Genomic DNA, 11238 nt, shown 5'->3' on the forward strand with positions numbered 1-11238 from the left:
GAAGCCCTACTTGTCAATAAAGAAAGGGAAAAAAAGTAATGATTAATATTGAGATAAAAGAAACAAAACTTTAAGTACGTACAAATAATATTAAGTACAAATTGTATTAAGTACAAATAATATTAAGATCTGGTAAGAAAGTTTAGCAAGATTGCTTGGTATAAGATTAATGTACAAAAAATGAGTTTGTTTCAATATATGAACAATAAGCATTGTGAAATGTAATATTTTAAAAGTTTCCCCAATAGAGGGTGAGATTATTTATGTTTGCAACAGAAATGAAATATTTATGAATGAATCTAACAAAAGTTATGCTAGATTTTTATTTAAAAATTATTAAACTTTACTGAGAAACATTAAAGGATGCTCTAAGAAATACAAGAGTATACTATATTCATGGGTGGATGATTTAGCATTGTAAAGAAGTCATTTCTTCCAAATTTATATATAGATTCAATGCATCCCAATCAAAATTCCAACAAAGCTATGCATCTAGAATTTAATAAATGCATTGTAAAGTTTGTATGAAAGTATTCAAGAAAAAAAACAAAAACAAGGTGAAGGAATTATCCTACCAGGTAGCATGACTTTTATAAAGCCATAATAATTAAGGCAGTGTGACATTGGCACAGGCATAGAGAAATGGGTCAATAAAACAGAATAGAGAGCCCATGAACAGATCCACATGTATATAGACACTTGATATATGCATGATTACAAAGCAGTAGGAAAGAACAGACTTTTTTTTTTTAAATGATGCTAGAAAAAAAGAGCTATGGGAAAATGTATTCTAAATGGTTCCCTGGTTGGGTCTTTAAGGATCATTCCAACATGGCCATGGAAATTACACTCAGAGAAGCACATGAAATGACAGAATTTGTTACACTCATAGGTCCTAGAAGAGGGAGGCATGGCAGGCTTCACAGAGTCAATTAATCGCTGGTATACAAAAGAAAAGAAAAGAAAAAAAGCATAACTTATTTACCAAATCTAAAAATAGAGTAAACTACTAGTTTAACCTATATGAAATTGCTGATATTCAACCAGTTTTGTTTCACTATTATAGCAATTTTCTACAGTTCACCCTAATATTGTTTAGGGTGCATATATAAATGGTAAAACCATGTAGGAAAGCAAGGTTATGCTGAACAGAAAAGTCAGGATATGGTTACCTCTGGGGACTAGGGGGGAGTTTTGATTGGGAGAAGTGGAGGGGTTAGGGAAGCTTATAGGTACTGGAGATGTTCTAGTCTATTTTTTTTTCTTTTTTGAGGATGTAGTTTTAAATATATATATATATATTTTTTAATTGATTTCAGAGAGGAAAGGAGAGGGATAGAGAGATAGAAACATCAACATTGATGAGACAGACACATCCATCGGCTGTCTCCTGCATGCCTAATAGTGATCAAGCTTGCAACTCAGGCATGTGCCTTGGCCAAGAATCGAACCTGGGACCTCTTGGTCCATGAGATGATGCTCAACTCACTGAGTCACTTCAACCGGGCTCCAGTCTACTTCTTGACCTCATGAGTGGTTACAAAGCTACATGCTTTATAGTTCTTTCTAAATACGAATTTTAGTTTTATACATTTTTTAAATGATATTCTTTTAAAAGGGAAGAAAAATGTAGACACCAATCCTGAAGTCAGGTCAGTGTAGCCAAACAAGCTGTCTATCTATGGTTGAGTGACCAAGAGAGCAGGGCACCTCCTGCTGGCAGCCAGGAAACCCACATAATAGATTCCCTGAAACAGTTACCTGCCACAGTAGATTGTCTTCTTTTGTTTTTCCCAGATAACAACTGGTAAGACTTTTATTATTCCACTTATAATGACATATTACAAAAAATATTTTTGTGTGTTTCCCCAATAGAGGGTGAGCCACGTGAGGGCAAGGACAGAAGTTTTCATGGATGACCCAATGAAATAGGGTACAGGGCACACTATAGATACTCAACTAAAAGTTGGCTTAAAAGGATAGACTCCAGATGAATGGATGGAAGGGTAAATGGATGGATAGAGATCATAATGGGGATTTGTTGTTGTTGTCTTAATATATTTTTATTGATTTCAGAGAGGAAGGGAGAGGGAAAGAGAGACAGAAACATCAATGATGAGAGAGAATCATGATCGGCTGCCTCCTGTACATACTACCCTTCCCCACCCCACCCCACCTCCCATCCCCTCGACTGAGGATTGAGTCCACAACCCAGGGAATTGAACCGTGACCTCCTGGTTCATAGGTTTACGCTCAACCACTCAGCCACAACAGCTGGGCATAAATAGGGGATTTTATTTTCAGAACTAGTGAAGAAAATTTATTTATTTGTTTGTTTTTAGTAGTGAAGAGATTTTAAAGCATATTTAAGGCATGATTTTAGTGAATGAAACATACATCTATATTTTGTCTATTTAATTATATCTCTATCTAATTATGCTGTTGGGTTTGCCAGCCACCCAGGGCCTGCTACTTCCTTCCACAGCTCCAGGGTACTTGCTCACTTTGTGTTTTAGGTAAATAGTGCTCCCAGAATTGTGCGATGAGGAGGTTCAAAACCTGCCTTTCCTGGGACACAGAGATTACCCCAGAGAGGGGTGTCGGAAACCCATGTCATGTGAGTGCTGCTTACTGATTGCCCTCCCCAGCCCTCAGTCATGGAGGTTGGGCACTCAGATGACAGGGTTTGGAGATACATCCTGACCCTCTTTCCTTCCTTCCTCTTGACTACTTTTCTCTCCCCCCCCCCCTTCTCTCCCTTATCTCTTCCTCTCCCTCTCCTTGTTCCTCTCTTCCTCTTTCCGTTCCTTGCTTCTCTCTCTATCCCTTCTGCCTCTCTCCATCTCTGTCTTGTCCCTTTCTCTAGCTCTTTCTCCTCTTCTAACCTCTGCACTTGGCAATCTTTCCAGTCCTCTATTTATACCTCTTACTGTCCATCAGATGGACTCAGTGGTAGAGAAACCCAAACATTTTAGCTCTCCTCTTCCCTCTCCTCCCCAGGAGACCAACTATGACTGTGGTTTTTAGGAGACTGAATTCTCTCAGGGCCCTTTTCCCCATTCTCTCCATAGTCACGGACTTCTCTGGGTGGCCCAGAATCTGCACCACCAGGCAACCACAAAGCCCACAGCCAGAGAAGGGGACATTTTATTACTTCTAAATGCATTCATCCTTAGCCCCAAGGCAAATACCCCTCCTTTCTGGACCCCATAATAGAAACACAAATTTTGGCTGCCCCTCTCTTCACCCCAAGAAGGGCTGCTTTTGCAATAAAGGGGCATTAGAAGATTGTTGTCTGCCAGGAATGAGTGGATGTTTTCCCTCCACAGTCTCTGCCTTGGGCTGATCTGGCCTGCTTGACAGGAGAGATAGAGATTCTAGGAAGAGAGCGATTGGGTAGGAAGGGGTCCGGAGAGGCAGAGCCTGGAGGGTAGAAAGAATCAGAGAGAAGGAGAGATGAAGATCCCAGATATTAGAAGTGGAAGAGACAGAAGATCATCCGGTAGCACCGCTCGCACTCCCACCCCCACATCACCCATTTTCCAGAGAGGAAACCAGGCCCCAGCAACAAGAAGCAGGGTGCTCCTTTCCGAGCTGATAATTGGCAGTGTTTGGGCCAGCAGGCGGGTCTCCTGACTCTAATCCCAGCCCGGCACCACCCTCCGCCTGACTCAAAGCAGAGAACGTTGACTGTCTTGGCAGCAAAATGAAACCTTTGATTTATGAGGAATTCTGAGATATCTTCCAGTTGACAGTCTTTGGAGAATTGCATAAGCCCACACTTTTGTGGGGGCAGCACTTAATGAAATGAACACATGAGTAATTCATTTTTCATTAAAAGTGGCATGCAGAAAGTCCACATCGAAGGATGAAAAGTAGGTCCTGGCCTGGGCCCCATTGGTCCTAAGGAACACTTGTCTCAAGACACAGGGATGGTGGGCGGGGGGTGGCAGGGTAACACCTTCCAGACACTTCCTGTCATGTTTCTTTTCTCATGTAATTCTCAAGGGGACTCCGAAAGCTAGCTATTAGTGCTCCAGTGTTGGAGATGAGAAAACAGAGGTTCAGAGAGAGTGAGTAACAAGCCCAAAGTCACCCAGCCAGTGAGTGACAGCGCCAGAATTTAAAACCCCGGGCTGTTTTGGCTCAGCTTCAATGAGCTGTCCACGCAGGAAGGGGAAGCCAACTGTGCAGAGCCTGGGGTCCGACTGCACAGACACGCACTCCCGCCGGATGCTCCGGAGACAGAGGAGCCCCGGGCCTGGCGAGGGGAACCCTTGGCACTGGTGGTCAGCCAGGCCCAGCTGTTCGGTGGCCACGCCGGTGAAGTCTAGGGAACAGGGGCCATGAAAATGATGCCTGGCAGGTTGTTTTCACTGCTTTCCAACTCCCCAGCCCCAGAGCAACTTGTATCGGGAAACCCGGTCGGGCCTCCATCTCAGACGCACGTGCTGCAAGCGTGGGCCTTGGAGCCAGGTGGACCCGAGTTTGAATCCTGAGCCGGTCCCTCCTTCACCACCAGGCTCTGGAAAATGGCCCCAACCCCTCCTGAGCCTCAGTGTCCACATGAAAGTTATCAATATGAATACCAACAGCAGCCATTTGCTGTAAGGACAGCTCACTTAAACTGAGTGCGTTTGACATGCCAAGTACTCGATTATGTCATCTGAGCTAACCTTCGGTACGTTCCATTGCACCTGAGAAGAGGAGGACACGGAAGCCCAGAGGTGTTATTTGCTCTCCCAGACCACAGAGTTCAAAAATGACAAAGGTCAGAATTTTTTTTAAAATATATTTTATTGATTTTTTACAGAGAGGAAGGGAGAGGGATAGAGAGTTAGAAACATCGATGAGGGAGAAACATCGACCAGCTTCCTCCTGCACACCCGCCCTGGAATCAAACCCAGGACCTTTCAGTCTGCAGGCTGATGCTCTATCCACTGAGCCAAACCGGCTTCGGCAAAATGACAAGGTCAGAATTTGAACCCAGGCCGGTGTGCAGCCCCAGCCCACTTACAGGACTCTCCTCATAAGCAAAGGCCCTGCCACACTGACATTTGGCAAATAGGAGTTCCAGTCCCTTCGTTTTTTGCTCTACAATCGCAGTTTCCACAGGGCCCTCTGGGAGTTGCTGTAGAGCTTGCCTCCATGGAGTTTTCTGGAAATCAGGAGAAAGCTGGGGGAGGAGGGAGCGGCACCTCCCACTTCAAACCTTTCCACCCTCCCCTGGCCTTCCTTCCTTATAGGGTTTGGCAAAAGCTGGCCTCACTGGAGGCCTCTGTGTTGCTGGAAACAATGTGAGTTTGTTTTGGCACCGCGGCGAGGGCCTGACTTCCTCGCGCTGGACGCCTCTGTGGGAAGAGGACCTGGAGAATGCGGCCCTGCCTGTCAGTTCCCATCTTCCCCCGGCACGTCCACACCACAGTCCTCTCCACCACGTGGACCTGGGAGCAGGGAGTGATAAGAGCGTTCTGTCTGCTTCAGACAGATCATAAGATCTGCCAGCCCCCTCTGTACAATCCCTCCCGAAAGAAGTCAAGCGGAGCCCTGACCAGTTTGGCTCAGTGGATAGAATGTCAGCCTGCGGACTCAAGGGTCCCAGGTTCGATTCTGGTCCAGGGCATGTGCGGGCACATCCCCAGTAGGGAGTGTGCAGGAGGCAGCTGGTCAATGTTTCTCTCTCTTCAATGTTTCTAACTCTCTCTCTCTCTCCCTTCCTTTCTGCAAAAAATCAATAAGATATATTTTTTTAAAAAGAAGAAGAAGAAGAACAAGAAGAAGAAGAAGAAGGAGGAGGAGGAGGAGGAGGAGGAGGAGGAGGAGGAGGAGGAGGAGGAGGAGGAGGAGGGGAAATCAAACTGAGGACATGGGGCTGCAGTCCACTGCCTACCCTTAGCAGATCCCCTGCCCACCCTGAGGGCACTTCCTCAAGCGGCGTCTGCACCCAGGTATCTGGCCACCTGTGGCCAGTGCACTGACGAGAGTCACCGATGCTCAGGGCTGCAGGGATGGTCGCTGTCCTCGGCCTGAGTCCCCTCCTGACTTAGGTTCACAGTCTGGGCCACACTTATCAAATGCCAGCCCTGGGCCACGCAAGAAGGCTTTTGCACCTGTTGGTTTATATTTGGGAGCCCTCGCACCACCCTTTTTTAGAAAGACCTGATTTCCCCGTGTCCCACAAACGTGGAGCTTGTGGCTCCGGGAGGTGAAGGAAGCAGTTGGCTCAAGGACATGAAGCGGGTAGGCAGCGGTGGAACCAGAGTGTGGTCCTCCAGCTCTGAGCCCAGCTCTGTCTGTCCCAGCCCGGGAGGCGTCCCCCTGCCCCACTCTCCACAGAAGGTCCCTCCAGGCTTGGTCTGAGTCCCTCCAGTATTCCCTGAGCAAGCTTCTCTGGAAAGGTGCGTCAGGCTCGAGCTGAGACCTGCCTCCCTGTCACTTTCTCCCACGGGCAGATGTCCTAAGTCTAGCTGCAGGCAAGAAGAGGACATTTAAATTTCCCTTGGCCACACCCGCCCTTCAGACATGGGAAGATGGCCCAGATGACCCTGAACTGCCCCTGGTCCTGCCCCGTAACTGGGGTGGACATGGACATGGGTGCCTCTCAAGGAGACTGGTCGTCAGAACCCTGGTCTGTGGGCTTCTCTGACCTGACTGCCCCACGTGGCTCTGGTGTGAGTTAGGAGAAGACAGAGGTGAGAGCACGACCAGGTGAGCCTACCAGGCAGGCCCCAAGTGAGAGGGACCAATGGGGACTCCTGCCACAGCCCAGAGAACCAGAAATTTCCAGCGGCACCAAGAAAAGCACCAAAGCACCGCTGGGTGGTCAGTAACCTGTGGGTGAGGAGGGCCCTTAGGCTCCAGAGATCACACTGGGGTTTACTCTCCCCACTCCACTGCCTGCCCAGGGCCACTAGGGGAGACACTGATCCACAGCAGTGACGGCATGGGTGACAGCTTTCCGAGCTCCTTCTCCACATTCGCCCTCTCGGTCCCTCAACAAGAGGTAGGTAGGGTGAGCTGCATCTTAGTATAGTATACAGATGTGGAAACTGATGCAGAGAGCTCCTGTGACTTCCCAAGGCCACACAGTTAATGAGGGGCAGAGTGAGGCCAAAGGCAGGGCCCCTGGCTCCCAAACTCTGTGAACTTTATTTCCTGCTCTGTCATCCCCTCCCCCCCACCCCCTTCCTTTGTTGAATCTGGGAAGATTGGTCTGGGCACAACTGCAAAGTTGCAGAGGGGAAGAAGCCAGCTGAGTCAAAGGGCAATGAGAAAGTGATTGATGAGCTGAAACCAGTTTGGCTCACTGGATAGAGCATCGGCCTGCAGACTGGAAGGTCCCAGGTTCGATTCCAGTCAAGGGCATGTACCTTGGTTGCAGGCACATCCTCAGTTGGGGATGTGCAGGAGGCAGCTGATCGATGTTTCTCTCTCATCATCGATGTTTCTAAATTTCTATCCTTCTCCCTTCCTCTCTGTAAAAAATCAATAAAACATATTTTTAAAAAAGTGATTGATGAATTGCTTGATGGATTGATTGATTGATTGGTGGAACCATTGAGCCCTCCCCTTCCTGAGCACCCATCAGGCTCTTCTCGGATCACTCTCCTAAAATAATAAACCACCGGGGAACAGGTGAAGCAGCCCAGCCAGCCCAGCTCAGTGCACCCTCTCTCTCCCCTCCCCTTCCAGGAGCCCTTTGAATATGAGACCCGAACTGCACTTGCAGTTCCCGCCTAGGGCGAGGCCGGAACACTTATGGTTTCTATTTAAAGCCATGCCTCATTCATCATTTCAGCACCAACTAACAATTAAACCTGATTCAATCAAGCACTGACAACTAATTTAAACTGGGCCTCACCATCGGCCTGTCACTGGCTATTTAAAACCCCGTCCTGGCCTCTGGGGCCCATGGGAACCAGGACTGTTTGTCCTACCAAGAACACAGCCCCGCCTGCTGCTTCCGGGATGCAGACCTACGAGTATCTAGCGCCCCTGTGCCTCCGAGGCCTGTAGAAGTTCTCTCTGCCAGGTGAGGGGCAGGGAGGGGATCAGAGTGCCAGGCAGGAGGATCAGGGGGAAGCTGAAAAGGCAAAAGCCCACTGCAGAGGTCAGGACCCCAAGTGCAAGCACTTTGGGTGCTCTCTTGGCTTCAGTCAGGTCCGAGCAAACGTGGCCACCTGGGGATTGTTAAGATTGTTCAGATTCGGACTCTGCAACTGAACACTCAGTCCTGTGATCTTAGCCATGTCTCTTGGGCTTTCACAGTCTCACTCTCCTCACCAGTATAGTAGGAATAATAAAAATCTCTCCACAACCGTCTGTCTGTGTGGTTAAGAGATCCCTCAAATCTGGCCCTTCCGGTAAAAGCACTTGGAACAGGAGAAGCCCTAAGACATGGAGGTTAAGAGTGGATCAAGCTGAGCTCCTGCTGTGGAGGCAGCATGGCGGATTCCAACAGACACTCATGAAAGGGATGCCTGGGTACTCGTGGCTCTCTAAGGCTGCAGGAACACACAACAAACAGGTCACCAAACGTGGGTGGTGACCCTCCAGGCTGAAGACGCAGTCCATACTGGGGTAGTCAGGTAGGTCTTCCTGGAAGCAGTAGACTTCGGCTGGCCAAGACTAGAATAAGCCACGAGTGGGAGGGAACCAAATTAGACAGAGCCACTTAGAGCTGGCAAAGAGCTCCCACAGCCATTTCCCATTTCACCCTCCCCCCATTTTATAGGATGAGGAGGCTGAGGGTGTGAATGACTGGCCCCTGAGAGTTTAAGGCAGCCAGGTACTGGCGTGGAGCTCTGGCTGCCAGGTGCCTGGTCCCACTCTGCCCCCTCCACAGAGCACAGAACACCAGAGGTGGCAGTGGGACACTGAGAAGTGGAAGGCAGGAGAACTCCCAACAGGCTCTTCCCTCCTCCAGGATTCCTAGTGCATAGTCTTCTTTCTTAAAGGAAGAAAAAGCACAAAAGATGCACTTTGGAGGCTGAGAGACGATGGGATAAGCTGCAGAGGCGGTGCTATGTTAGGGGCGGAGGAGCATGGGGTACAGAGGGCCGCCCAGCCCTGTCCCGGGGAGAGCCTGGGCTGCCCTGACATCGGGAAAGGGTCTTGAGATTCTCTAAATTCTCGAGTGTGGGAGGAAACAATAGCCTCTTCTCTGGGGCCCAGGGGGTGAGGAGGAGTGAGATCATGTCTGGGGAGAGAGGGCCAGGGACACAGGATATGAGTGTGCTCCCAGGGGATCCCAGCGAGGCCATGGAGCAGAGCCTTGAGGGCAGCGGCCTCCTTCCCCGAACTCCTCCCTGGCTCCGCCCCGCTGTCCTCCCCCCTCTAGGTTTCTGGTCCTGCAGTCAAGAGTGCCTGCCTCTCCTGGGAGCCTTCAAAGGTCCCGCAGAGTCCCGGTGCCTCTGCGGCCTACCCAAGTTCTCTCTGCCAGGTGAGGGGCAGGGAGCGGTGCCAACCAGTCTGCAGTCCCCTGGCGGGCAGGTCCACGATGCCGTCCAACTGTGGTTTGGGCCCCGGGGCCTGGAATAGGACAGGCTCAAGGTGACCTCCAATCCTGCCCCTGGCTGAGTGATGTTAATCGTGTCCCTTAACCGCCTCGAGATTCTCCTATGCAATGAAGGTAAAAATAGGACCTGTCTCACGAGGTCATCATGAAAATTAAATAAGTTAATCAGAGTAAGTGCTTACCAAAAATACCTTCATTTGCTGTGTCCCAGGGCAGCTAGTCCCCACCTCAGTGTATCGCAGATCCTGACTATTAGTGGATTGCAAGCTCAGGACAGCAGCTACAGCAGCAGGGACAGGATGGAACAGGAGGGAAGGCCAGGTGAATCACATGGACAGGTGATTCAAGACAGGGCAGAGCCTGGCCTCGGCTGGCGTGGCTCAGTGGTTCAGTGTCAACCAGAAGGTCACGGTTCAATTCCCAGTCAGGGCATATGCCCAGTTGCAGTGGGGGGAATGCAGGAAGCAGCCTATCAATGATTCTCTCTCATAAGTGTTTTATTTTTCTCTTCCTCTTCCTTCTTCAATAATTTTTTTTTTTTTTTAAATGAAGAGCAGAGACTTTCTTGGGAATTTTGTTCCTGTGAGGCCTTGGGAACATAGCAGTCCCTCTGTCAGCTCAGCCCACCCTGAGGGTCGATGCCCCCATCTCCTGGGGAAATCGGGAGCCCCAAACTCTCTCTGGGGTCTTCCTGGGGAGCCTGGGCCCCACCTCGTGGTTGGGGTGGGACAGGGGACGCAAGAGTAGAGTTGCCTTCCTCTGGCTGAAGCTTAGCAAATATCAGGGCGGGTTCTGCCTTCCTGGGAAGATGATGAGGGATAAAAGAACCCCTAATGCAAGCCCCTGCAGAAGCTGTGTGTGGACAGACATCAGACGATATTCTCTAGTCCGGTGCTTTGAACCTTCCTGTGAAGGACCGATCTTAAAACACCCAAGTAGTCACCAACCCATGCTTTTGTGAAATACAACAGAAATGAATTACACACAAAAAAAGAAGAAGAAGAAGAAGATCACACACTTGTACTGTGGCAATAGCAAGTGGCTCTAAATGTGTGTGAGCGTTTGTTCACAATTTCTGGGCTTATCTCATCAGCAGCTGGTGACAAATGGTTTGTGCCAGATGTTTGCAGCTGCACTGCACAGGAGCAGACACTCAGTGAAGGCTCTGCCCTCTCCCCCTCTCTCAGTCTCACCTCCGTCACTGAATGGGAAGAGGGGTTCTGAGAGCCCCTCGCCATGGAGACCCCCCAGGTCTTCCCTGGTCCTGTGGCCACCTGCCTCAGTGTTTCTGGGCCCGCCTGATTATACGTGTTTTCTCATAGCAATGTGTTCTGACTTTTAAAAATATATATATATTTTATTGAATTTTTACAGAGAGAAAAGGAGAGAGAGAGAAAGTTAGAATCATTGATGAGAGAGAAACATCAATCAGCTGCCTCCTCACACACACACACCCCCACTGGGGATGTGCCCGCAACCCAGGTACATGCCCTTGACTGGAATTGAACCCAGGACCTTTCAGTCCTAAGGCTGACGCTCTATCCAGTGAGCCAAACTGGTTTTGGCTGTACTGACTTTTTTAAAGGCTGCCATACAGCAGGTGTGTTCCTGAAAAGGTGACCATGACTTCTGTATTTCATGCAAAGGAGAATGAGGAGCATTGCCTGCTGGGGCAGCACACCCCTCGCCAGGGGTGGGGGTGGGGGTTGAAACAGTGCCCT

Source organism: Pipistrellus kuhlii, unplaced genomic scaffold (assembly GCF_014108245.1).
Source record: "Pipistrellus kuhlii isolate mPipKuh1 unplaced genomic scaffold, mPipKuh1.p scaffold_m20_p_13, whole genome shotgun sequence".
Lineage (NCBI taxonomy): Eukaryota > Metazoa > Chordata > Mammalia > Chiroptera > Vespertilionidae > Pipistrellus > Pipistrellus kuhlii.